Below are 27,092 nucleotides of genomic sequence, written 5' to 3'. Positions count from 1 at the left end.
CTATTAAACAGCGCCTGCTTGCTGAAAGTGGAATTTTCAGAGTTTTCCCTGCATGCAAATATGCGTGCAGGGAAACAAATGAAAAGATTGCCACTACAAGCAGGGAACTGCTATTTAAAGCAGCCTCTTGCTTGAGAGAGCAATGCCGGCTTACGCAGGTCGTGGCGAGCAAGCTAGGATCGCAGGAGCCTTAAGGATCCCCCTGTGGTCCTGTCACTTTCTCTCTCTCTCGCTTCCATCCCACTATGGGATGGAAGCGAGAGAGAGAAACGTGATTTTAATGTCAAAGTTATGTCTTGACACCCTAGGAGACAGGGTCACCTGTGGCCTAGTGGTTAAAGGCTCAGATCTCTTACACAAATGGTTGAGGTTTCAAGTCTAAACATGCTAGTGGTCATTTCCTTCTTTTCAACTTCAATATTTAATTTACATACCAGAAGGTGATCTCATTCTTTTTATTTGACAAACATATTTTATTTTTCATTTTGTCCAGAAAGATCTCATTCTATGTAGATTATTCATCAAAGCCTAACCCCCTTCTCTCTCTATTTCTCTCTATCAATCTCTTTCTCTAAATCTCTCTCTGTCTCTCAATCTCTCACTTTCTCTCTTCCTCTCACTTCCATCCCATAATGGGTGGTTATAGGGGGTTAGCCGTACCTGAAGCCAACCACTGCTGCACAAGGCAGAACGCCGTGCATGGTTGGGTAGTTATAGGGGGTTGGCTGCAGGGCCGGGCTGTAGCCCCCCCCGGACAAGCCCCTCCACACATGGCTGAAGGCCGTGCATGGGATGTGGTTGGGTGGTTATGGGGGCTTGGCTGCAGGGCCTGGACACAGGCCAGGTGCTCCTGCCAACCCCCGCCATGCACGGCCAAAGGCCGTGAGTGACAGTGGTTGGATTAAAGTATAGTAATTAAAATTACTTAACTTTTTTTTTAAAACATAGAAATTCACTGAAATAAAACAGAGCTTACTGGGATGTTATAGTTAGGAAACAGAATTAAAAAAATTGAACTTCCCTTAAAAAAACAAAGGTTACAGGGATGTTATATTTATGATAACTCCTCGGGGCGAGAGTTATAGTTACCTCAGGGCACAAGTTATAGTTACTTGAAATAAATCTAACTATAACTGTTGAATTTCTATGGTTTTGTGTGAGTAAATTCAGAACCTAAGTTTAACATCCCTGCAACCTTTGTTTTTTTAAGTGGCTCTACATATATATATATATATATATATATATATATATATATATATAAATATATACATTTGTATTTAATAAATTGCAATGTAATGGTTCTCCAGATATAGCGACTTGTTATGTAGTGTTGTGACTCCTGATGTACTTTCTGAGTCACTTACCTAAGATGTAGTGACATACATCCGATTCCTATTGGGCTGGTGCATTCCGATCCGTGCTTATGCCCCTGTTTGCTCAGAGATTTGTTGTAGACACAGGACCCACACAATTTCAAGTCACAATTCAAAAAGTGTATTGATTGGCTTACAGTTATAGACCATAAAATATAAAATGCATAATACAAGAGAAATGAAAGAACACCTTTACAAATCCTATTGTTGATTCGCATTTCATAAAACATGCCATAAATATGAGAAGAATCAAAATATAGAAATATAGAAAAAAACAGTTAATTGTTGTGTAAAAATTCAAGTCCATCACTTTCACCATTTCAATGGACAACCTACACTGCAGTTGTGCTTTTAAATGTTGGCATATGAATTTATAATACCCCAATAGCAGACATTGTGTGCCAACGCCTCCTGACTACTGGACCCAGTAATACTCAGATGCAAATATACTTAAGTGAACTTTAATATATAAACCTAATTCTGCAATCAGTCCACGAATACATAAATGAAGCAGGCCCACTGGGCAAATTAAGTTTTCTCTTCTTTTCTTCTAAAGTGCAGACATGCTTAGCTTAACCAAAAATCAATCAGAAACGTACTGCGCTCCCAGACTATCCCTAGCACTTAGATCTCAAATTCCTAAATTAGCCCAATAAAACAGAAAAAACAATTGTACATCTCATAATGAGAACCATCTGTTCATTTCATAAGCATAGAGTGCATACTTGACACCTCACCCTGCTAATGTTCCCATGTGGCTTAAGACATTTACACAGTAATGGGATGCCAGCAAGTATAACATAGTAGCTACCAATATATATTGTGATCACAAACAATTATTCGAGCCTGGATAACTAAAATCAGATTTACAAATTTACACTGCAAGCGGTGTGCTTGGATGTTAGATTTAATCATGCACTTGCAGGCGTGTAACTTTCTAAGAGGCGTAAATATAGGAAGGCACACAATTTTAAAGAACTTCAGCACGTCATAAATGTTGACATTTACAAGCAGCAGAACATACGGTAAAATCCAATGTATGCGGAATTTGATGCGAAAATACCAATTCCGCAAGTTCTAGTTGCTTTTCTACACAGCCCCATCAGTCTAACTTTCAGGGAAGTCACCAGACTGGTACAAATTGAACCTACTGAATCCAGTAAGTACGCAGACGAACATAGCTTTCAGAGGCTGACTTCTAAATGCATACTGGAGAATCCCTTCGCCTTTACACACACACTAGGAACTCAAAGATGAATGGAGTTCACCAGGAGTAGCAGTGCCACCTCTTTCCTGCCCTTCATCTCTGTGGCATTGCCCCTTCCTTACCAGTGCTGTCAGCAGTGAGGAAGGCAGTTACAGAAAAGAAAAAACAAGGACTTGCAAAGGCCTCATTTACTTTCTGTTGCCCCAACTACTTGAGCTCTGCTACGCCCTCAGCAGCAAACAGTAGGAGGATGAAGGCCAAAGGGTCAACCATGTAAGGGTATAAGGCTGCATGACGTCATGGCCACTCCACCACAATGTTTTAGTCACCTTACATGTAGGAACTCAAGCCCTACAAAGTATATTGTTTCATCACCGGGCACTTCCTAGGCAGTTTGGCCATCTTTGCAAACAAATACGAATATTAGTTGTGAAAAATATTCTAGTCAGAGGCCTCCAAACATATGCAAAACCGCGAATGGTAAGGCCTCTTCTTGCGAACTGGCACCCAGGAGCTCACCTGTGTTTACAAACAGATATGCTACTTCGCCGTTAATGCCAAACAGATTGCCCAATCTTCCATTTCTCAGTATCATGACTGAAACGTGTCTGGGGGAATCAGAGGCCCACTGTCTAGAAGCCTGGGCTAGCGTGGGCGGCAAGCACCAACTAGTCAGCAGGTTGCAGGCACAGAGCATCTGGCAACTCAGGTGTGTTTTTTAAAGGGCGACTGAATCACAGGTTTAGGGTTACAGAATTGCAACATCTCCCAATGCCTCTGTAAAAAGACCCCGCCATGCTGACCTTTCATGCAAGTGTTGTCTAAGAAGTGCAAACAACATATTTGTTTCCGACCTCAGTGGTGGCAGCTCAGCGCAAAGCAAATGTCTCTGATGGCCGCTGCCAAAATTGCGAGCCTGGTAAACTTTTAGGGGCATAGTTATACTCTGTTTACGCTGAATTTGCATCATTTTTTTGACGCAAATTCAGAGCAAAGTTAACTCCATATTTATAGTTTGACGATGGACCCATCTGTCATCAAAATATAGGAGTTAACGTAATTTTTTGGATGCATGAACCCACCTTGTGTCAATGAGATGCAAGGTAGGTGTTCCTGTCCAAAATATGACTCAAAGCCCCTAGTGCCTTATTTATCCACCCGTGCATAAAAGTTGCACGGGTCAGAGGCGGGCCTAAATAATGGTGCTAAGCCTGCTTAGCTCCATTATTTAACATCTGGGTCAAAGGAGGTGTTAGGTGACCTGTGGACCCATTTCCATGGTCAAAGACCACGGAATGGGCCAACAGGTGCCCACCCCAAGCCCCAGGAACACTCCCACCCACACCAAAGGGACACTAGATGATGGGGACCCCAGGCCAGGTAAGTATAGGTCTTTTTTTTTATTTTTTAATTTAAGCGCCATTTCGGGCCCCGGAAATGGCCCCCTCTCATGGCACTGGGTGCAATGGCCATGCCCAGGAGACCCTTGTCCCCTGTGCTGGCCATTGGGGTGGTGGGCATGACTCCTGTCTTTCATAAGACAGGAGTCATGTGGTATGGATAGTTTTGCGTCAGGTAATGACGCTAGGAAGGTTAACAGCATTTTTTGCCTCTAACTACCCTAGCATCATTTTATGAGGCAAAACCCCCTTCCCCTGTTCCGCCACCCCCTCCCGGATAATGTCATTTTTCTAGATGCTAGCCCACCCTTAGCGCCGGCTTGCGGGATTTCATGAATTTGGTGCCCAGCTGGTGCTTTGGAATGACACATGACGCGCTATACTTTTTGCTGCAAAACTGCATTTGTGCAGTTTTGCAGCAAATGTATAAATATGGGCCTTAGTACCTGATTATTTGGGCGTTAATCGATGCATACATTTTCTAACAATAAACTTTCCCCGTAACTTTAAAAATAAACTACCACACCTCACCCTAAGCCTTAAATAAATAAAAAAGTCAGGCCTCCCCCACTCACACTCCTAAAGAAAAAAAGCCCAACCCTAAGCCCTAAAAAAATACCCAAACCCCCACCTCTTAAAAAAAATAGCCCACCTGACCACCCAGCCACTCCAATTATTTAATCGACCCTCTGTCCCAGCCTCACATAACTCACTGCGTCCTCTGCATCCTCTCCCGAACAACACATGGCTTTTTTTGTGCCTTAACCACGCATATGCATAGTTTATCACATGCGTGGTTAAAGCACAAAAAAAGCCATGAGTTTTTCCAGAAGGCGTGGTTACGCTTGCATGGGAAATGTCCGAGTTGTTCTCAAAACATTGTTAAGGATGTTCCCCTAATTTGGTTGTACGATGGAACCACGCATGCCAGAACAACGCATGCCTTAACAACACGGTCGGAACCACCACCGGGTCGTTTCCATGCATGCCTTTACCACACATGCCTTTACAACGAATTTAGTTGTAAAAGCATGCCTAGTAAAGGCATATGTGGAAACGGCATGCGAAACGGCATGTGTGGTTCTGTCATACAACCCCTGTCCCGCCCCCTAAAAAAATATAACCTGCGCGGCCCCTGATCCCCCACCCACCCAAATCACTTAATCCACCTGCCAACCCTGTCCCAGCCCCACTTACCTCACTGCGTCCTCCGCTTCCTCTCTCGCACAATGCATAGCTTTATTTTGTGCCTTAACCACGCATATGTGTAGGTTAGCACATGTGTGTTTAAGGCACAAAAAAGCTATGCATTGTTCCGACAAGCATGGTTCCACTTGCGTGGGAAACGTTTGTGTTGTTCACCATGCGTTGTTAAGGACGTTTCACTAATTTACGTAGTTTTGCATAACACAACTTAAGCAAAGTTACATCGTATTGCGGTAATTTTGGGGTGAAAATTTAACATGAGATGTACAGTTTAGGTAATTTTTTAATGTGATTGGCATTTCAGGTAGATTTTTTACCATAATGGAACGTTTGGGTAATTTTTAACTGCAAGACTACAAATCGGAATGCAAACAGCAGTTTTGAATGCAAGTAGCAGTTCCTTTAATGTGGGTGGTCAACAAACTTTTCAGGTAGATTTTTTACCTAAACAGATTCCTCAAGTAATTTTTGAGCACACAACTACAAATCCGAATGCGGGCAGCAGTGTTTTGAAAGCAACCAACCAGAAATCAACTCAAAAAAACATTTTCAAGTTGAATTTTTATTTGAATTAACAGTTTGGATAATTGTTTTAGTGCAAGACGTATTTTGTGAAATTATGCTTAATTTTCCTGTAATTTCACATAATTACACCACACAAAATTATATGAGTTAAGTGCATCACTAATGTAGATGCAGTGGCAGCCTTGCTTCTGGGGTGCATGAAGACTGCTGCAGATACTTCTATGGCAAATGTGCAAAGTGAGACAATTGTGATTGGACACACATAATGCTGGTTCCACATTCAGTTGAGATATTACAAACTTGTGCACGTACATAGCATCATACGAACTGTCGATTAACTAGGTATGAGCACATTATTGGGCTAGCAGAAAATATTTCAATTAAACACTGTAATACCCAGTTCAAAAGATGGTGAGGTCCCACTGTGTGGATGCAATTTTTGTTTCTCAGAGTCAAATTGTCAAAAGACGTGTAGCATTCATCAACAAGGCTATAGTCAATAACAATGTTGCTCCAAATCCAGTTTTTTATTTAAGAAAGACATACAACTCGCGGTAGAAATGTAGACACTCATAGGTCCAAAGGAATGTATGAATTAGGCCAGCCAACACGTGTTTCGCCCCACAGGCCAGGGCTTTCTCAAGGCATTTTTAGTAAATTGTGTTCATATAGCCAAAAAACAGTCGATAATGTAAGTACTAGTTCAGTAGTTAGCCCGTTTTTTGTTTATGCCACAATTCGGTACTGCATATTGCTGTCCGTCGCCTGAAGTAATATCTCGGAAGAAGGCCATACCCGGAACCGTGCAACACTTCTACCATTGCCAAGGAATGCAGTTGATGATGAAATGGATGAAAGTGACCACAATTGTATTGATGTGACCGAATTGTGCAACAAACCAAGACCGGATATTCAAGATGTACCTCACAAATTGGCAGATTTTATTTTATTTCTGAATGGTTCTTGTGTAAGAGACCATTAATAAACCCTACAAGCAGCATATGTATTTTTCTAAATAAAATACAGTGTAAAAAAAAAAACATACGTGTGTAAAGTACTTACATCACAAGTGGCTAAATTGATTGCAATTACAAAAGCATAATACATAGCCAAGAGATCGAGTGTTAAAATCTATAAAAATAGCCAATACAGTTTTGAAGTAGTCCATGATTTCGAACAATTGTGGTAAAAAAGCAGTTTCTTAACATCTGCCGGCAACCCATCAGAAAAGGGCCACAAATTCTGGATTAGTAAAGGCTCTACAATCCCCAAAGAAAATTGCTGTTCTAAAATGTGCCGCGCACAAGAGTGGAGACAATATGGTTTCAATGGGCAATACTTTTGCAGGTAGAGTTGTGAAGCACTGTGCTCTTGCATCTGGTACATTGGGAACAAATGAAAAATCAGAATATAACATTAACATGTCAATAGTTTCTTGTCAATGTAAGCTCAATCACTCAAGGAATTGAAGGAACTGCAAAATGGTGGGCCAGGGAATGAAAATGGGAAAAAGCAGGATGTTCAACAGATAAAAACAAGATCTGGCTGACAAGCAATTGTAGGGCTGTATTGCAGATGGCAAGATACATTCATGGGCCTACACACGTGGGGCATGATTGTACATTGTGGATCTTCAAGAGATATTAGTTTAATCTACATTTCAGGAAAGTCTCAGAGACACTATGGCTCGCATTACAACCTTGGCGGTAGGTGTAAAAGCGGGGGTAATACCTCCAACAAGCCGGCGGAAAAAGAATGGAATCAAAACCATGGCGGAAACCGCCAACATAGACAGCCACTTTAACACTCCGACCGCCACAGCGGTAGAAACAAACACCGCGGCGGTAACCGCCAACAGACAGGCGAAGGACAAAGTACCGCCCACCCTATCACAACAGGCCTATCCGCCACCTTTTCCGGGGGGGAACCAACGCTCTCAAAAGCACGGCGGAAACAGTACACAGAGGGGAAAACACTTACCTCTCGACACCAAAGGAGGAACCAGGACGCCATGGAGCCCGAACTACAGGTGGTACCAATGCTGGTCTTCCTCCTGCTCTCTCAGGAGCAGGACGGACGCCGTCGACGACCACGGTGAGTACTGCACCTACAACACAGGGGAGGGGAGAGGGAAAAGAGAGTGACACACACACGCAACACGCAATACCCTCACCCCCTCCCTCACCCACAACAACATACACACAAAAACATGCAGCAACATTACACATACACCCCCCACCCCCTGGAAGAATGCAAGGACAAAAGGAAATGATTGTAACGATTGTAATCATGAAAAATCTGATAGTGAAAGTTCAAAATGCAGTATATACAAATGTGTACACCAACTACACGAGTCCAGATAGTGTACCAATCATTGTCCATGGACCAGTGGTCCCAAAATGCATGGGCGTAGCCCACACAAGATACCTGACTCGAAACGGAGAGAACACTGCTGCGGCATCTGATTGAAAATAAACAGGCACCTCAGGGGGAAGGGAAGGGCGGGCACCTCAGCCGGATGAACGCACGACACCACTGCTTCGCGAGGGGGCTCCATGCCCATTGCTGTATCCTGGGGAGTGCAAAGCCACAGTCTCTCAAGTCTCTCAGGTGGGTGGTTTGCCCACTGCTTTATCCTGGGGAGTGCAAAGCCACAGTCTCTCAAGTCTCTCAAGTGGGTGGTTTGCCCACTGCTGTATCCTGGGGAGTGCAAAGCCACAGTCTCTCAAGTCTCTCAAGTCTCTCAAGTGGGTGGTTTGCCCACTCTTTTATCCTGGGGGGTGCAAAGCCACAGTCTCTCAAGTGGGTGGTTTGCCCACTGCTTTATCCTGGGGAGTGCAAAGCCACAGTCTCTCAAGTCTCTCCTGTGGGTGGTTTGCCCACTGCTTTATCCTGGGGAGTGCAAAGCCACAGTCTCTCAAGTCTCTCAAGTGAGTGGTTTGCCCACTGCTTTGTCCTGGGGAGTGCAAAGCCACAGTCTCTCAAGTCTCTCCTGTGGGTGGTTTGCCCACTGCTTTATCCTGGGGAGTGCAAAGCCACAGTCTCTCAAGTCTCTCCTGTGGGTGGTTTGCCCACTGCTTTATACTGGGTAGTGCAAAGCCACAGTCTCTCAAGTGGATGTCAATCTCCATTCGTTCTGGAGGGGGCATGGTGCCCAGAGTGCTTCATCCTGCCAAGGACTGAGGTAGTGGATGTCAATCTCCACTGGTTCTGGAGGGGGCATGGTGCCCAGAGTGCTTCATCCTGCCGAGGACTGAGGTAGTGGATGTCAATCTCCACTGGTTCTGGAGGGGGCATGGTACCCAGAGTGCTTCATCCTACCGAGGACTGAGGAAGTGGATGTCAATCTCCACTGGTTCTGGAGGGGGCATGGTGCCCAGAGTGCTCCACATGCAGTGTGGCCGGTCCCATTCCCTCACCTGGGTGTGTGTGCCACAAGATTGCCTGGGAACAGGTAGCATGATACACCATGGAGGCAGAGACATCCCCCACACTGCTGCGGCTTCGCCTTCCACCTGCAGGTGCAAACAGTGATGGAAGTCATGCCTCATGGAAGCTGGGCAGGGTCCAGGAACTCTCCTCCAGCCTCGGACGACTGACCACTGGGGATGGTAGCCATGTCAGCGGTGGTGCCAGTGTCCGAGCACGTCACGGGCTGGTGGCGGTGCTTGCGGCGGTGTCTGTGGTGGTGGTGCATGGGTCAACACCTGTTGAGGGACACAGCAGGACGTCTCCTGCAGCCTTGGACGGCTGCCCACTGGGCAAGATGCTGGGGACTGTTGCTGAGGCTGCATACGTGCCGGTGGCTGTGCAGGGTGCTGTGCAGGTGGCGGTGCAGGTGCCAGTGCTGGTGGCGGGGCAGGTTGCAGTGTTTGCCGCCGTACAGGTTGGTGGAGTTGTGGACCGAAGAGGTGACACTAGTCCCTCAGTCGGTGCCACCGTGCCCTGTCCTGACCTGCTCTTCTGCTTTTGTCCCTTCCCCACCTTTGATGGTGCCGCAGGTGTCTTGCCACTGTCCCCTTTTGATTTGGCGGAGCCCTTGGCGGCTGGTAGGTGCGACTTCTCCCTCCGGGATGTGGGCACCTTCTTCACCTTGGCAGGTGGCGGAATGTCCTTGCCCTCGCTACGTGGCACACTGACAGCCTGATGGGTGGCGCACTCAATGACCCCGCAGTTGCTGGCACCACTGTGCCTGGGGATTTGGTGGCTGAGGTGCTGGGCTGGGACCTGGAAAGCCTGGCCCTAGGGGAAGGATGGGGGGGGGTGAAGGGAAGAGGTCAAGGTTTGCCAGGAAAAGTTTTTTAGACACACTGAGACGGGAAGATGGAGGGGCTTTGGGAGTGGAGGAAGAGGTAGTGGTTGTAGGAGGTGTACGTTTGCTGAATTTGGGTGAAGGTGCATGGGCCGCAGGCTGTTGTGAGGTGGATGGCTGTTGGGTGGGTGTGTGCCTGCATTTGTGTACTTTGGGAGGAGGGCTCACAGACACACTGGGAGAGGACACTGGGGATGTGTGCATGGTAGTGGGGGTGGTGATTGCACGTGAGTGGTGTGGTGATGGGCGTGCTGGTGATGGAGGTAGTGGCTGAGGATGTAGTGCATGCAGGTGTGAGTGGCGACGAGACAGGGAGGGAGGAGGAGGACGTGGAGGAGGGGGACACAGTGGAGGCAGTGGATGTTGCTGTGTCTGCATGTGATGGTGCTTGTGTGAGTGCTTGTGGGATGTGTGGTGCTTTTGTTTTCCTTGTCCACTCTTGTGTGTTGATGAGTGTGCATGCTGGTCTGATGGTGTGCTTGGGATAAGCTGAGTTACAGGGGATTGGGTATGGGTGGAGGAAGTTGGAGGGGGGAGGCTGGACACAGGGACAATGGCTGCCATCAGTGCTGAGGCCAGAGCCTGAAATGCTCTCTGTTGGGCCGCCTGGCCAGAATGAATGCCCTCCAGCTATGCATTAGTTTGTTGCAAATGCCTCTCAACACCCTGGATGGCATTCAAAATGGTAGATTGCCCAACAGTGAGGGATCTCAGGAGGTCAATAGCCTCCTCACTGAGGGCAGCAGGGCTGACTGGGGCAGGGCCTGAGGTGCCTGGGGCGAAGGAGATGCTCACCCTCCTGGGTGAGCGGGCACAGGACACACGCTGAGGGGCTGCTGGGAGGGCGGTGCTGGTAGGGGGGTGGCAGCTTTACCTGTTGATGCGGTGGGCACAGAGGTGCCCGCCACCGCAAGGGAGCTCCCATCAGAGGAAGAGTTGCTGTCACTGGTGTATGCTTCAGTCCCCGTCATGGAGCTCCCCTCGCCCTCCGTCCCACTGGTGGCTTCAGACTCCGTTGCTTCACCCTCCAGGGCCATGTGGGTTGCAGCTCCCTCCTGCTCCGGTGCCACTGCTCCTCCACCAGATGATGCTATTGCACACAAGAACAGGGAGACAAAACAAAAGGTGGGGGAAAGACAGATGAAAAACATGTTCAGTGCACGCAACACCATTACCTTTGGCAGACACAACACACAGGGAGCAGCCCTCTCCACTACGCAATGCACTAACAGTTTCTGGCAAATTCACATGCCCATGGGGTACGAGGCCTAAGCCCAATTGCTGCACACCTGGAAGTCACAGGAGCCTGACTTGGTGTAGATGGCTATGAACACTAGTGTGTTTGGGGTGCCACAGAGCCTGCCTAACAAGGGACCTTGCCTACCAAGTCCGCCCTGGCCTAGGGGAACCCACTACCCACCCCCCCACCCAGACACCTCATAATGTGCGCAGTCAGCTGAATGAGAGCGTACTCACCCCGTTGTGGCTGCTCTCAAGCGCCCATCCAACTCCAAATAGGCCACCCCCAGGATCCGGGACATCAGGGGGGTCATGGTGCGACGGGCACCCCTTCCACGTTGGGAGGCCATCTCCAGCTGGGCCTCCACCGTCTTCTTGCTCCAGCGGTGCAGGTAGTCCCATCTTTTACGGCAGTGGGTGCTCCGTCTGTGGTAGACCCCCAGGGTTCGGATGTCCTTGGCGATGGCACGCCAAATACCCTTCTTCTGGTAGGACCGGACCTAGAGGAAAGGCACAAGAGGAAGGAATATTACTCACCCGTCCGGACCGTCATACTCATTGCCCACCAGTTCCCACCCATGCCCTGATGCACATACACTCACCATCCACACATGCAGGCCTCAGCACCCCCTGTATCTTCTATCCACACCACTCTAAACAGGCATTGCCCACGCAGCATGCTCACAGTGTACTCACCTGTTTGTCTGGAGGACCGTACAGTTGAGTGTACTGGGGGAGGACCCCATCCACCAGTTTCTCCAACTCCTCTGAAGTGAAGGCAGGGGCCCTTTCCCCAGACACTGTAGCCATCGTCACTTCCAGACACAGGTCACAGCAGCACTTGCAGTGTAGGTCCTCTCCTGTTGAAGGTCAGGTATCAAGTGAGGGAACAGATAGAAAATGGTGGTCACGTCCGCGGCGGTGCGTACCCTCACTGCCGACGTACATCGTCATTGGCTCCTGGGAACCATAGGGCCCAATGTTAACTAGTGCTGAATTGCGCCGCAGTCTTCCCCCGCCCACCGCGACGGTGTACAACGCCAGCGCAGTTACCTCATTTCCCCTTGTCCTACCTTACAGGTCAGGCAGCCGCCATTTCAGGGGGGCCACATGGGATGGAAAAAAACTGCGTCTCACCTTTCTAGGCCGGGAATACAGACAGATATCGGTACATTGCGAATTACCAACGTTTCAGCAAATAACACATTGTGATACCTCTGTGTTGGATGACCCTCTGCTCGCTGTTCTCGTCCATAGGGCACGCCTGCTGGGGCAGGTGATGAGATGGCGGCATCCTCCGGAGTACAGACCCCTGATGGACCTGTCGACAATGGAAGAGAGACACATCATAATAACATACAGACTTGATCGTGCACCAATCCTGGAACTGTGTGCCCAGTTGGAGCCAGACCTGATTTCAGCTATCCGCTATCCCACAGGAATCCCCCCTCTAGTGCAGGTTCTGTCTGTACTCCATTTCCTGGCCAGTGGGTCTTTTCAAACAACAGTGGCCATGGCATCAGGGATGTCCCAGCCAATGTTCTCTAACGTCTAAAGGTGAATTTGACTATACCTTCAGCAAGTGAAGAACCCTGCCACAACCTACAGCATAGTGACTGGGTAGTGGTGAAGGAAAATGTTAGAAAGAGGAGTTTTTTTGAACCTCAATGGAAAGGATCTTACTAAGTGATCTTGATGAAGAGTATTGCTATTAAGTGTAAACATTTGCCTCATTAGATCCACGTATCTCACAAGAAGAGAGTGACGACGTGGGTATGTGCATCTGCAGAGGTGAGACAAAAGAGTAAAAGAAAAACAAAAATAACAAGATCAACAAGAAGAATAGGAAAAGAAACAACAAAATGATTATCAATTTTCAGTAACTCAAGTTATGAAAACCCAAAGAACAATTTAATGTGTTCAAGTTGTACGTTGTTCAAATCATGAAACAAATGAAGATAACCATTATGCAAGTGATAAAATCTGAAAGAAAATGGAAGCGTGATACAAACTGATTGGTCTGAAGGTGTGAGGGAAGGGAAATAATGTTGCAACCAGTTGACAGTTCACTGAAAAATGGAGAGAAATCAGCTGAATCAGTATGATAAAGACTGAAAGAGATTCTGAAAGGTCAGAGGTTAGGAGTTTAACAAGACCAAGACTACCAAACAAGAGGTATGCAGCTCCAGAGTGAGTGTATAAGGCAAAAATGGAATCCAAAGAAATAGACACTGATGTGAAAAAATATTGGTATCTGCTGAAAGACCTTCTATGAATAGACATGAATTGAGAATTAAGTCAATAAATATTGAATTATTTCTGGGTGGAGGCATGGGATTGAATGTTTGAATCTTTGAGACTAAGAATTATGATTTTTATCTTTCATAGTATGTCTGCAAAACTCTCTCAGATTAGAAAAGAAGTTAGATTTTATGCACACATTTTAACAGTAAATGCTCTCTTTGGAGAAGATTACTTTTATACTTTAGGTATCCAAATGAAAATGGTTTTGTGTCTGCATTGAAGTTTACGAACTGAACTGCTGAATTAAATGTCTGTATCTTCCTATGTCATCTCATTTGAGAACTGAAATTCTCATGCCAGAATTTCCTGCACTTTTTGTGAAGACTGTATTTTTGACAGTTTTCTTTTGTATCTTGAAGGGAAGTTTAGGTTTTGTTTTTGAAAGTTTTGACAGAAAGAAGATGGCTTCTTGCAAGGTATTCTCTGCTTGGTTCTAAAAATAGATTTTATGACTCTTAATTTACTAGTTTTACTTGGTGTTTCAGTGTGTTTGTACACTCCTGTTGGATATGTTTCTGAAGCTAAAAAAGATTTATATCATAGAAATGTTACAAGAAATCATAGAATAGATCATAGAGATCTGTTTGACATTTAAATAAAACGCTTATGTTAATCTGCTTACTGAATATCAGTGAATAATGAACGTTACAGATCATTATATATGTAATTACCTGCAAACCTGTGCTGCAGAGAGAGTGACCTACTTTCAACTCCCCTTAAGCTATGCCATATATTGCAGCATCTATTTGTCAATTCTATTGAGACAGGATCTACTGGTGGTATATGAAGCTGCTTTTTCAGGAGGTACCAGAAATTAATAATTTGGTTTGTGCTAACACAAATAATACACTTACTATGCTACTTACCCAATGCTTTAACAAGGCTAATGAGAAGAGTATGTGTAACTTGATTTAAATTGAGAATAATTTCATTAGAGAAAAAGGAAAATTAGTAAAAATGCTGCAGAAACAAAAACGATTCAATTACGGGAAGAAGCTGAGGAGAGATTCAGAAACTCAAAGATGCATCATAGACTTAGAATAAATCCAGATAAGAATGTATGTATGATGAGTGAAAAACATGATGAATGGGAAACTTCAGCGATGACTGGAATGAGTGCATGCAGTGATAAATATGTAGTTGGAGGGGGTTATATGCTGAGTAATGATCCTATATTTAGAGGCATTTTATATGTCTTTGGTATAATGGCTGATTTGAACATTCCAAGTAACTAGGTAGGTTTCAACTAGGTAGGTTCTTGGGACCTCACATTAGCCTTTCCAAGAGTGTACTATGTGAAAGAGATAAGTAATTTGGGTGAAGGGAGTCTTTAAAGAGTGAAACATGGATTTTGACGGATATATTTGGTGTGTTGATTCCTCCTATTGGTGTGGCTATGAATGGTGTGGAAATTAGAAAGTTGTCTACTTTAGTGCATCGTGTGGCTACTAAACCTGCAGGTGCATTAACTAAAATTAATGACAAAATGAAAGCTATTCATGCAATGTTTATACAAAATCATATGGCTTTGGATATTTATAAGCTGCCCTGTTTTCAGTGTTCATTTTTTGTGGATTTTAGTGGCGTTTTATCAGTGTCTTTGAAATCTTTTGAAATCAGTGTTTATCAGTGTTTGTTCAACTACTTAACCCCCAAAATATTCAAAAACTGTGTATTTCTAGTTTACAAAACATCTTGCTATAAAGCACACATTTAAATTATAGCATATGCAATGCAGGATATGTACTGTAGTGTCTTCCCAGTGGCAGTGTGTATAGTGGATTTATGTTAGGCTGTTTCAAGCAGAGAAGGATTGTGCATTGCACTCATTCACATCTCACTACCCTCTGTTGCATCTCATTTCCTCTCACACTCACTCAGGTCTTTGTCTGATTTACAAGACTAGAGTAAAACATAGTAGTGCTATATTAAAATGTTTAAGAAACACATTACTGGACCCAATTGGGAGTACTTCAGATACTCCACACTGAAAATTATGACATTTTAGTGGTGGTCAACCCTTCCAACAGAATAGTACCTTGAGAAACCATTAAAAGTTTGAATTACACCCGATTAATTTGTTGCCCTGCATTCAAAAACACCTCAGACCTGATGCTATAAGCATGCGCGCCTCTGCATTCTTTGTCTGACTACATACTACATAAAGGTGCTGCTGTTGTGTGGACATTCACAGCTGCCAAGTGTCCCATGTCAAATTTCTCAATTTAAAACAGTACTGACCTTTTAACAGATATCACATTGTATTCTGATCCTTGAAATGTTGCTGTTAGCATTGTAAATGTGTGCTCAAAAACTCCAGCAGTAAAACACCAGGATTAGTTAAAGGCATCACACATAACAATGTGACATCTTGCAACTATTTATTTTGTTGGTATGTTGAAGTATTGTCATGTTTTCACCATGTACACTCTTATCTGTCCCCCTTGCATTGAACGTTTAATACCTGGAGTGTTTGGCAGTTTGCCTGATATCAATGCTGACTTATTAGCAAAGGAGGGTGATGTGCCAAAGGGTTTTACCCAGTCTATGCCTGTATGCAAAATGTAATGGTTCATCTTGGCCAATATTCTTACAAGCCTGGCATTTAACCAATCACTGAAAGGGTTTAATACTGTTGAAAGATTAAATATGATGATACTGTTCCAGGTTCTCTACATTGTATAAAATAATTAGATCAGGCCTAAACATGTTTATAAAACCATGCACTTTTAATCCAAGCACACAAAACTAAAAGAAACAAAAGTAAGAAAAAACTATGTTTCAGTGGCATTCCTAAACAAGAAAACCCAAGCAGAATAATCTTAACCAGTCTTTCTTGCTGCTGCTTTCTATCATACATTTACATTGTGTTGTCCCATTCAGGAAGAAATAAAAATGACTTCTCTCACTTTCCTTTCTTTTAATGTCTTTTAGTTTAATGCTGTGCAGGTGTTTAACAGTGTATACATCTTTATACTGATGTTTCTTGTATTCCTTTCAGATGGGTTTCATCAGCTATTATATGTTTACACCTAAAACAGCATATCCTACATATTTTACTCATAAGTGAAGGTTGTATGTGTTATGTAATACAGGTGCAGCAGTGTTGCCCGTTTGTGCCTGTGAATAGCTTGCTAATTAATGAATATATCAATAATAAAACGAATATTCAACTGAAATTAAAACCTTGGAGGGGCTGGTGCATGGGAAATGATTTGTTCATGGTTTATTAGAATGGGAAAAAGAATTGCAAGAATTGGTAAAGGGTTTGGTGATATGGACGGAGGCTTATTAAAAAAGATACCAACCACTATTCTTTTCATTATTCTTACTCTAATCGATCTAGAACTTTTGAAGGTATTTACTTAAAAAGAAGGCTAGATTTTGATTGTAGCAAGAAGATGAAGGCCAGAAAAAGAAAGTGAGAAGACATTGAGGTGGAGGACATCAAACTCAGAGTGTATGAGGAACCTTTGGAGAAGTTGAAGAAACTGAAAGAGATGGATGATTTATTGTTGGAATGTAGTAATAGTTTGTGACAATGCAAAAACCATCAGTGGGGGACTGCTAGAGCTGATTTAATCATTAAACAATGTTTATTTATTTGCTGTTTTAATTTAGAATAGCCAGGCCTTAAGTTGACATGACTGGGACTCAGGCTGCCTGTGCACTACCGACAAGCACGGTTTACAATTGTAAAAGAAATGGTGTTTAATTCTTCATGTTTAAAATAACTGCTGATGTTCTATTCCAGTTAAAGAAAATATCAGAAATATGATCTATTTCTTGGCATTGTGCTGAAATGAATATGTATTTGTAGCTTTGGAGAAAGTTATGTCCTAACTGTACTCACTCTTGCAACAAATCAAGGGCTTCTCCTCTTCCTAATGATGACTGTCAATGATAAATTGTACTGAATATTTGCAAAGATGGAGTGGCATTCTCTTGTTTTTTTAGATTAAGGGTTGGTATTAATTATTCATTCTGGAGATGTTTCTAGCAGTGCTGCAGTTAATATATCATGGGGCATATTTACAAGAAAGTGGTGCATCATAGATGGTGCCCCACTTTTCTTGTGCCCCCCCCTACTGGCACTTAACGACACTACAGTTGCACCATATTTACAATACGGCGCACCATGCGGTCATTAGCACAGTGGCGTCAACATTTTTAAAGGACAGGGAGGCTCATTGAATATAATGGGTGCGCCATTTTAGCGCCTGCTCTGAGCAGGCATTAAAAATGACTGAAAAAATGGCACAGTGAAATATTGTAAATTTCACTGCGCCATTTTTTCAGGCCTCTCTGTGCCTGAATCCCCCCCTTGCATACATTATGCTTGGCACAGGCATAATGTGCACAACGGTTTACAAAGTGGAGCAATGCAAGCATTGCACCACTTTGTAAATATGGCGTGGCAGAAAAGCCACCATAGCGTCGAAAAGATGAAGCTGTTGTGTAGGCTCTCATTATCCTAATGAGACTACTGGATTTTTGGGCGGCAAGATCGTTCACAGTGTGGGGGACTAAGTCTAACCCACGGTGAAGGACCCTTGTCACCCCAAATCCGGGTTGAGCTCCGGCTAACTAGCAGTGCCTCATCTCTCCAGAAGGGAAGAGACAATTGGGCAGCCGAGCGCATGACATCTTAGTGCTTCCCAGGGAAGTTGTGGTCACTCAGATCCCAACCAGTTCTCTCACACACAGTGTGGTCTCATATATAAATGACAAAGGCAGTTTGAGTTTTAAAGATTGGTTTAATAAAACGACCTCATTTTAGATAACAAGGCGTGAGCCGCAATAACCAGAACCATACAACACAGCAGGATTGAAATAGTAACGAGGAGAATGAAACATAAGAACAATGCTATCATGGTGCAACTAGATTACGTTCTCTCTTCTAAGTTCTATTCTGAGCACAGCATGTTAAGCTCTAAGCCTGCCTTTCAGGTTCCCCTGGGAGGACATCGACCCTCATACCTGAGCAAAGGCCTGTGATCGGGATCAGCATCTGCAACAGGGCAGTCAGCGTCTAGTTGTGGGTTCCTGGTCGCAATCTCCCTCTCACGTGTACCAGGACTAGGAAGTGTTTTTATAACTAACACGCCGGTGTTCTAAGAAACGTCCCCATGTAAGAATGTGTACTTTCTACGAACCCTAAAGACTAAACTTCTACCACGTCTATCGTCAATGTACCAGACTGTATCCTTGACTGAAGCACAGAGCGAGCAAGAATGTATTGTTTGAGAACTTCAGTGCTGAAGTAAGCTAAACAGTGTGATAGAAGAAAATAAAACAAGACAGTGAAACTGGTTATTGTAAAATAACAGTGCGAGGCTAAATAAAATGCATCCAGAGCAAAGTGCACAGAGGCCTAATACTTTAACCAAATGTGCAGAAAGCTACATTAAAAATGGCTACACTACACCCTTCCCTTGTCGGTAGAAAGTGGTTTAAGCTGAAGCTAAAAATGCCCTACGCTGAAAGATAATTAAAACCCTACAGAATTTCAACAAGTCAAGAGGACACCAAAGCACATTAATCCTCAATTTAGAAATAAGCATGCGGCTAAGAGCCAAATTCATGTGACAGTGTTAATTTAGACCAGATCCAATTTAAGCAGTGGTCATGGAAAGCAAGAGGTTCTCCACTTCGGCAGATGACAAGACCGGAAAATCCACGCCAAAGACTATGAAGGAGCAGGTGTGTTCCAAAGCCCCAGTGTCAACCAAGGCGGCATCCCGTACAGAGTCCGTGAACGAGTTAATATCAACTTCCTCCAGGAAGGGTATCTCGTAATCAGCCTCACGAAGCAAACGCAGCGCGCATGTCTGGGAATGAGCCCTCATCGGGAACATCAACAGATCAGCATCAACCACTGGGGGGCATTGCTGTGAGAGACAGACGTCTAGTGCATGTTCAAAAAAGCACCAACAGCACCGAAACACGGGCTGCACACAATCCAAAACCGGTCTGAATGACAGAGACCAGTCATACCCCAAATGTTCCAGGAGTGTTGCTCCAAAGTGCTGCATCATGCGTTCACGACACAGCTGCGCTGATGGGAGCGCCCACATTCGTCCTTGTTGCGGCGGGACAGCCATTGCGGAAAAACAACAGCAAAAGCAAAATGCCGGCTAATAAAGCCAAAGTTATCGGAAATCCCCCAAAAATGCTTCCGAAAATTGAATGAATAGCCGAAGGTATTAAACCAAATATGGAAGAGAAGGTGTGAACGAAACCAACACCAACGGCTTTGAAAAAATGTGCTAATCCAGCCGTGCTGGACGCATTAAATATACGTCCCACGAGTTCACCAAAGTGGCTCAGAAAGTTTGTATTTAACAGGGACTGTATTTCTGCTGATGACCTTGCCACCTGAAGTGTGTAGGTCTTGCGTGCAGATGTAAGGGCCACATGCTTTTGAAACAATAAAGCCTTTAGTCTACTTAACTTGTCGAAATTCACCTTGGAAGTAGCAATGTGAGGCCATATATCCGCTACCTCCCTTAATTTAGTGAAACAACACATTACCGTAGCAAGTAACGACCTTGGTGACCGAAACAACGTAAACTATTCCGGCCCGCATGCCGCAACAGTCTTCACTACTGAGGAGGACATAGCTGCCATTTGAAAGCACCTGGAACGTGCGTTTAATCAAGGGGACTGGAACTCCCTTCAGATAGCAAGACAAATTCGCAACCGAGGCATTACATGTCCCATGCAAGGACAGCTGCTTACAAATCATCGAATGGCTGACTGAAGTCTCACATTCACTGCCACTAAGAAAGACCTCTTTCATGCCATTGAGGCATTTGTACAAGAAGGGAAGCTCCCACACCTCATGGATGTAACTATCTCCCAACTTTTCATATCTGCCTACCGGAACATGTTTCAAACAAGAAGTGAATTGTAATGTAGAAATGGGCAGATTAATAATCCCGTGTATCAACCACTCAGCAGACGGAATTTCGGCCACGGTAAAAGGCAATCTTTCTAATTTCTCAATGTTGAGCATGACATAAGTCGCCTCCTTCTTAGCCATTAGTTGTTATTGTCATGTTAAATTAAAGGAAAAAAATATCTCCCTGGCACTGATGTGCTGCCATGGAATGCGACTCACCTTCAATGTCTGAAGTGTCCAACTCAACTGCATAATGGACTGAGTCTGACTTTGTCCATGATATAAAGAAGACATATCAGATCGTATAATGTCTATAGCAGAAGAAACAATGTTTTTAATCGTATATATTTGGTCGGATAAGGTGTGAATTCCATTATCCACAACAGCTAATGCCTTTTTCAAATTTTCCTGATCTATTTGCCTTAACCGGGCTGCAGCCTCCTATTGGGAAAGTTTCCATATTTCATTGTACACTTCGTACAAGAAATGCTTCCTACGTGGTGTCTTCGGGCCTGACAAAAAATCTTGCAAGTCAGTGTTATTAGACAGGAGAGTGAGATGTGTCTTGACTGCATCTAGTGAGGATGATCTTAACCATTATTGGCACAATTTTCCCACACTATATGTAGTAATTATGTCAGCATGTTCTGGTGATATATAGCGAGGGTCTGCCCGACTCGCCCTGAAACCCCCCGATGAGGTGACAAAACGTTGATGACACCCGTTGGTGTCTATAGGCCACAATAACCACCCGCCCGGACGTGTCAATGAAGTGTTAAATGTACCATTATGGACCCAGTCTGTAAGCTCACTAAAAGTGGCATTTATATATTTCTGCCAGTTATTAATTTTTGCAGGGACAGGTATACTAGGCATGGTCAATTCTCTAATCGTTGCTAAGCCCAAACAGCTAGTCTGTTGTACTGTTTCATTTTAAAAAATCATTTGGACGGGAATGAGACATGCTCTTAACAATGTTTCTCTACCCTTTGTCTGCCAATATTTTGTTCCCCAAACACTTTTCAAATCAACATTATTTGACCAATGTTCATAACCTTCAATCGACAGTCGGGAAACAAAGGAATCTGAGTATATGAATTTCGTATTAGTCAACAACATTTGCTTATCTTTAGACGGAGTTAACTTAAAATAATATGACTTAGCATTCATTTGATGATGCCCAGAAAAATACGTAAATTTGTCAGAATAGGTTTTGGAACTCCCTTGCAGGGGAGTTGGGCAATGTTCCCATTGCGTATAGTCAAATATCGTTTTTGGACTACTTGCTTTATGTATAAAATGGTGCCCATAATAATTATAGCAAAACATGTCACCATAATTGTCTTTAAACTGGTAAACATCTTCATTTTCATAGACAGAATAATATTGTAATTCAGTCATCATGGAATCAACTGTCTTCACATCCCAATCATTCGATACAATGCCAGGTATTACAATATCATTCATAGATAACTTTAGGACATACAGTATTTGAATTATCTCAGTGGGACCGTATATATCAAACATTACTTTATCCCACACAATCCCATCCGGAATTGGCACTGCAGAAATGTTCGCAAAGGACAAGTCTCTTCGAACCTTATGTGATGAAAAATGTGGCTTCAACACCTCCTCCACCTGTTCAACCGCTGATCTCTCAGGAAGAAAATGACCATGTATCAACAGAAAAAAGGTAATGACAAACACTATCCAGAGAAAAAATGCTGACATAGTCATTAAGAGCCACAGATAGTTCAAAGGAAAAACAAAATACGTATCTTTAAGCCAACACTTCAGCTTACATGGACCTGGGTCAGTAGTTGAAGAGGCAAACAAGTCCGATAGACCATCGTTGTTGTTGGCAAAGTACCCAGAGGCAGTTCGTGCAAAAGGTGTTGCCGTATTCAATGGAGGTGTTGGTGTTTCTCGCGGTGGTACACTGTAGATAGCACCATCTGCAACATCAGTAGTCATGGTGACTCGATCAAATGTTTCTAAATTATTTGTTGTCAGTGGAACTAAAGCGAGATCATCATCCACCCTCCCCAAGCTCGGAGAGGCAACAGTGTTGGTATAGATAACTTGGAGCGGAACATCTTCCCCAGTAGTGAGAGGGATTCGGGAACTATTGGATGTTCCTCTTGGTCTGCTGTGCAGAATCGGCCACATGTTGTAACTTGACATTGTCAATAGAAACAAAGCGATTTTCTTTGGCACCCGGCAACGGTGGTAAAATAACAGTCCTCGTTCCGTGTATCCCCAACACAGGGACTGGTGCTCAATAGGAAGGGCCAAATTCTTTTTTCACTGCGACCTTTTCACGCACAAGATCCCCAACTCTGGGAATCCAACCAGTAGGTGTTACTGGCACATCCTTAATTCCTGTGGAGGCAGCACTTTTAGAAGAGTTATCTTCACTGAACTGTTGTAATTCCTGCAAAACAGTGACACGATCATTTATGTCATAAGGCGTTTCCGCTGCCTCCACACCAGGACCATCAAGATCCGGAACAAACATTCGTGTTCCGAACAGGCACTCATATAAGGTACGACCCCCCAGGGACCTTCTAGGCAAGTTATTTAGTGCTCTCTGAACACCATACAGGTGGGTTAGCCAACTACGACCCGTACCTAAGACTCTTGCTGTTAAGGATTGCTTTAAATCACGGTTTAATCGCTCCACAACAGAATTTCCCTCGGGATGAAATGGAGACGAGAACTGGAGCTGGACCCCCAACAAAGCCATGGTGTCCCTGAATGCCCTTGAGGCAAAAGCAGGGCCCTGGTCCGAATGGAATGCCGCAACTGCATATGTACCGACAAAGACACGCAAATCTTTAATAACAGTTCGAGCGTCAGCCGAGCGCTGTGGCCACACCCACGCAAATCTGGAGCAAGAATCAACAGCGACCAGTATATATTTGTATGCACTATCCGGTGTGAGTGGACCGCAATGATCCAAGTACACACATTGTAATGGTCTGTTCGATATTAAGAGGGGTGTCTGCGGCGGGCGCTTAGCTGTTGAAACTTTAATTTGTTGACAGATGTCACAACAAAGGACATACTGCTTAGTCTCTTTATAGAGACTAGGCCACCAGTAACGGGCCTGTAATAGCGAAATTGTGGCGGCCACGCCAGCATGTGCAGATGCCACTCCCTCATGTGTTGCTTTAATCAATTGTGGTCTTACAACTTTATTGGGGATCTCGCGTATGCCTACACTGGGTATTCTAACCCCAGCGTTGAGCATATTTCCCATGAAGTATTGATATTTATTAGGATAGGGCGTGCCATCAACCGTAGCTTTTATGGCAGCCAGAATCTCTGTGTCTGGTTTGGAACTCGAACGAGTCACTGCGGCCACAGTGGCAACTGCCACTGCCGACTTTGCAGCTTCATCAGCCAAAGTATTCCCAGCACCGTGTATTCCAACGCGATGGTGTCCAAGAGTATGTACAACATGGACTTTGGGTAGCGTCTCCTTCAGGTCTGCTACCTTCCTCCCACAGTAGTCTGTGTTTTATGGTGTTGCCTTTCGAATCCCTGAATCCATTCAAGCGCCAGTAATGTAGGTATTCATTAAAAGACTGGACGCAATAATATGAATCACAAACAATCAGTGTAAACTGTGTCGGATCCGTATGTTCTAATGCCATCAGCAGAGCGTTCAGCTCAGCCAAGTGTGCCGTACAATCCCCTAAGGCCTGTGTATAAGTATGTTGGGGGCAGAATTTCTCCCCCTCCATAAGGCCACTCACTACTGCACATGCAGCAGAATATTGGTGTTTTGTCCCCACCGCCGGTTGAGCAGAGCCATCGGTGTACATGACTACTTGATATTGATCAATAGGCAACGTGTCAGCGGGAACTGGATATTCAACTTCATATTGCAGAAATTCCTGAGTTTGTAACTTTGGGTCAAAAATGTAATCTACATCAGTGGCTGTTAAAGACGTAGCCCATAGTATCCATCGCAGGTGTAGTGCTTTTGCGTTAGGAACGCTCGCTTTTGTAACAGCCTCCAGGGCCGGAAACGGCTATAATGCGTTTACCCTGGGCAAGAGGTCGTTCCTTAATAACAGCCATCTGTACAGCAGTGAGAATTTTCTCTGTTGGTGCGAATCGTTGTTCAGCAACCGAATACAAGTGGGACTTGTATCCAATCGGGACTGTCTCACCTTCATTAACCCCTTAAATGCGGGCGACGACCACTGGCCGACGCCCGCACTACCTCCCTGGTGCGGGTCACGACCAGTGGCAGACACCAGGGAGGGTGTTAATAAATCCTCGGGTGCGTTGCACCCGGGAATTATTTTTTTTTTACTTTTCCCGGGAGACACAGAAGCTTCCGTGTCTCCCCCCCACCCTCCACCCGCCCCTTTGTGACGTCAGCGCGCCGCGAGGCGCGCTGACGTTACAAAGTTGTTTTCCCCATCAAAGCAGGAAGCAGCCTTGCGGCCGCTTCCTGCTTCAATGGGGAAAACGGCTTTCCCCACGTTCGGGAAGGCCTCGTAAGAAAGGGGAGAGTCTCCCCTTTCTTACGAGGCCTTCCTGAAAGTGTTTCCTGGCCCCCGATCGCAGCACAGCTGCGATCGGGGGCCAGGAAACACTTTCAGGTTTCCTGGCCCCCCGATCGCAGCTGTGCTGCGATCGGGGGGCCAGGAAACACTTTCAAAAGGCCTCGTAAGAAAGGGGAGACTCTCCCCTTTCTTACGAGGCCTTCTGAAAGTGTTTCCTGGCCCCCGATCGCAGCACAGCTGCGATCGGGGGCCAGGAAACACCACTAGACGCCGGGGATTTCACTCTGGGGGGGCGTCCCACTCGGAAAACGGGCCCCCCCGGGCATATTTTTTATTTTAAAAAAGGTAGGTGCCCCCCCCCCGGGGAATTTTTTTTTTTCCCCAAAAATAAAATAAAAAAATAAAAAATAAAATAAAATGACAGGGGGTCGTCCGTGGGCAGGGTGACCCCCTGGGGGGGCAATATTTTTTTTTAGATGTTGTAGGGTTTCCCTGGGGGCCATTTTGGCCCCCAAGGAAACCATACAACAACTAAAAAAAATAGATCTATATATAGATCTATATATATATATCTATGTAGATAGATATATCTATGTACATGGATATATCTATAGATATATCTATGTAGATAGATAGATATATATATAGAGGTAGATCTATATATATCAATCAAAGAGATTTATAAAGCGCGCTACTCACCCGTGAGGGTCTCAAGGCGCTCGGGGGGGGCGGGGGGAGGGAAAGGGGCTGGGAGGTTCACTGTTCGAAAAGCCAGGTTTTGAGGCCCTTCCTGAAAAGAAGTAGGTTTTGGGTCTTGCGAAGGTGGGTTGTGAGGGCGTTCCAGGTTTTGGGTGCAAGGTAGGAGAAGGATCTACCCCCGGTGGTGGTGTGTTTGATGCAGGGGACAGAGGCGCGATAGAGGTCAGCTGAGCGGACATTTCGTGTGGGGGTGTGGAAGGTGACTCTCGTTGAGGTAGGCAGGGCCTGTGTTGTGGAGTGATTTGTGTGCAAGGATGAGGATCTTGAAGGTGATCCTTTTGTCAATGGGGAGCAAGTGAAGGGATTTGAGGTGTGGAGAGATGTGTTTGTGTCGGGGGAGGTCGAGGATAAGTCGTGCTGCTGAATTCTGGATGCGTGTAGTTTGCGCTTGAGTTTTAGAGTGGTGCCGGCGTAGAGGGCGTTTCCGTAATCAAGCCTGCTGCTGATGAGTGCGTGAGTGAAAGTTTTTCTGGTCTCTGTGGGGATCCATTTGAATGTTTTTCAGTATACGGAGTGTGTTGAAGCATGAGGAGGTGAGAGCGTTGATTTGTTGGGTCATCGAGAGGGAGGAGTCTAGGATGATGCTGAGGTTGCGTGCGTGGTTGGCGGGGGTGGGTGCAGGGCCTAGCGTGGTGGGCCACCATGAGGGGTCCCAGGTGTTTTTGTGTGGGCCAAAGAGGATTATTTCGGTTTTGCTTGAGTTGAGTTTCAGGTGGTTGGCTGTCATATATATATCACTTTTGTCAATATGTGTGTGGTTTCCCTGGGGGGAAAAGGGTCCGACTTGTCTAGTGGCAGTTTTAGTGCCATAAAGAAGCGCAGAAGGTTTATATGCCTACTGCAAAGAGCAAATCTGTATTTTATGTAAATAGCTGAGTACATTAGTAAAGTCAGCCATTACCTGCGCTATAATACCAATGAAATGTATGTGCGGGGTGGAGGGCGGCTATGGAGAGATGAAGGGCACTTTTGCTGGGTGGTAATGAGGGAATCCGAGGAGGAGGGAGTGGGAGCACCAATAATGATTGTTGGACTGGGCGCAGGAGGTGCTAAAGACTGTGACGAATGGTATGTGACAACGTGTTTTTTGAGTGTCTTGAAAGTACGTGCTGATTGAGGGAAGAAGCGCAGGTAAGGTGGCCTCTACTGTTGCATGTATCTCACACACACCATCGATTTTGTGACTGTCTACGTAGGCTAGTGTTTTAGAGCAACAGTTTAGCCAATAGCAGAGATGGCATCTTGATGGATGACTGCTGCCTGCACTCGGGTTATAGAGGACCGCTCTGACATAGGATCAGAGACTGAGACATCAGATACTGAGACAGCATCTGAGGGAT

The sequence above is a fragment of the Pleurodeles waltl genome, chromosome 4_2 (assembly GCF_031143425.1).
Source record: "Pleurodeles waltl isolate 20211129_DDA chromosome 4_2, aPleWal1.hap1.20221129, whole genome shotgun sequence".
NCBI lineage: Eukaryota > Metazoa > Chordata > Amphibia > Caudata > Salamandridae > Pleurodeles > Pleurodeles waltl.
Note: the sequence above shows the minus strand (reverse complement) of the source record.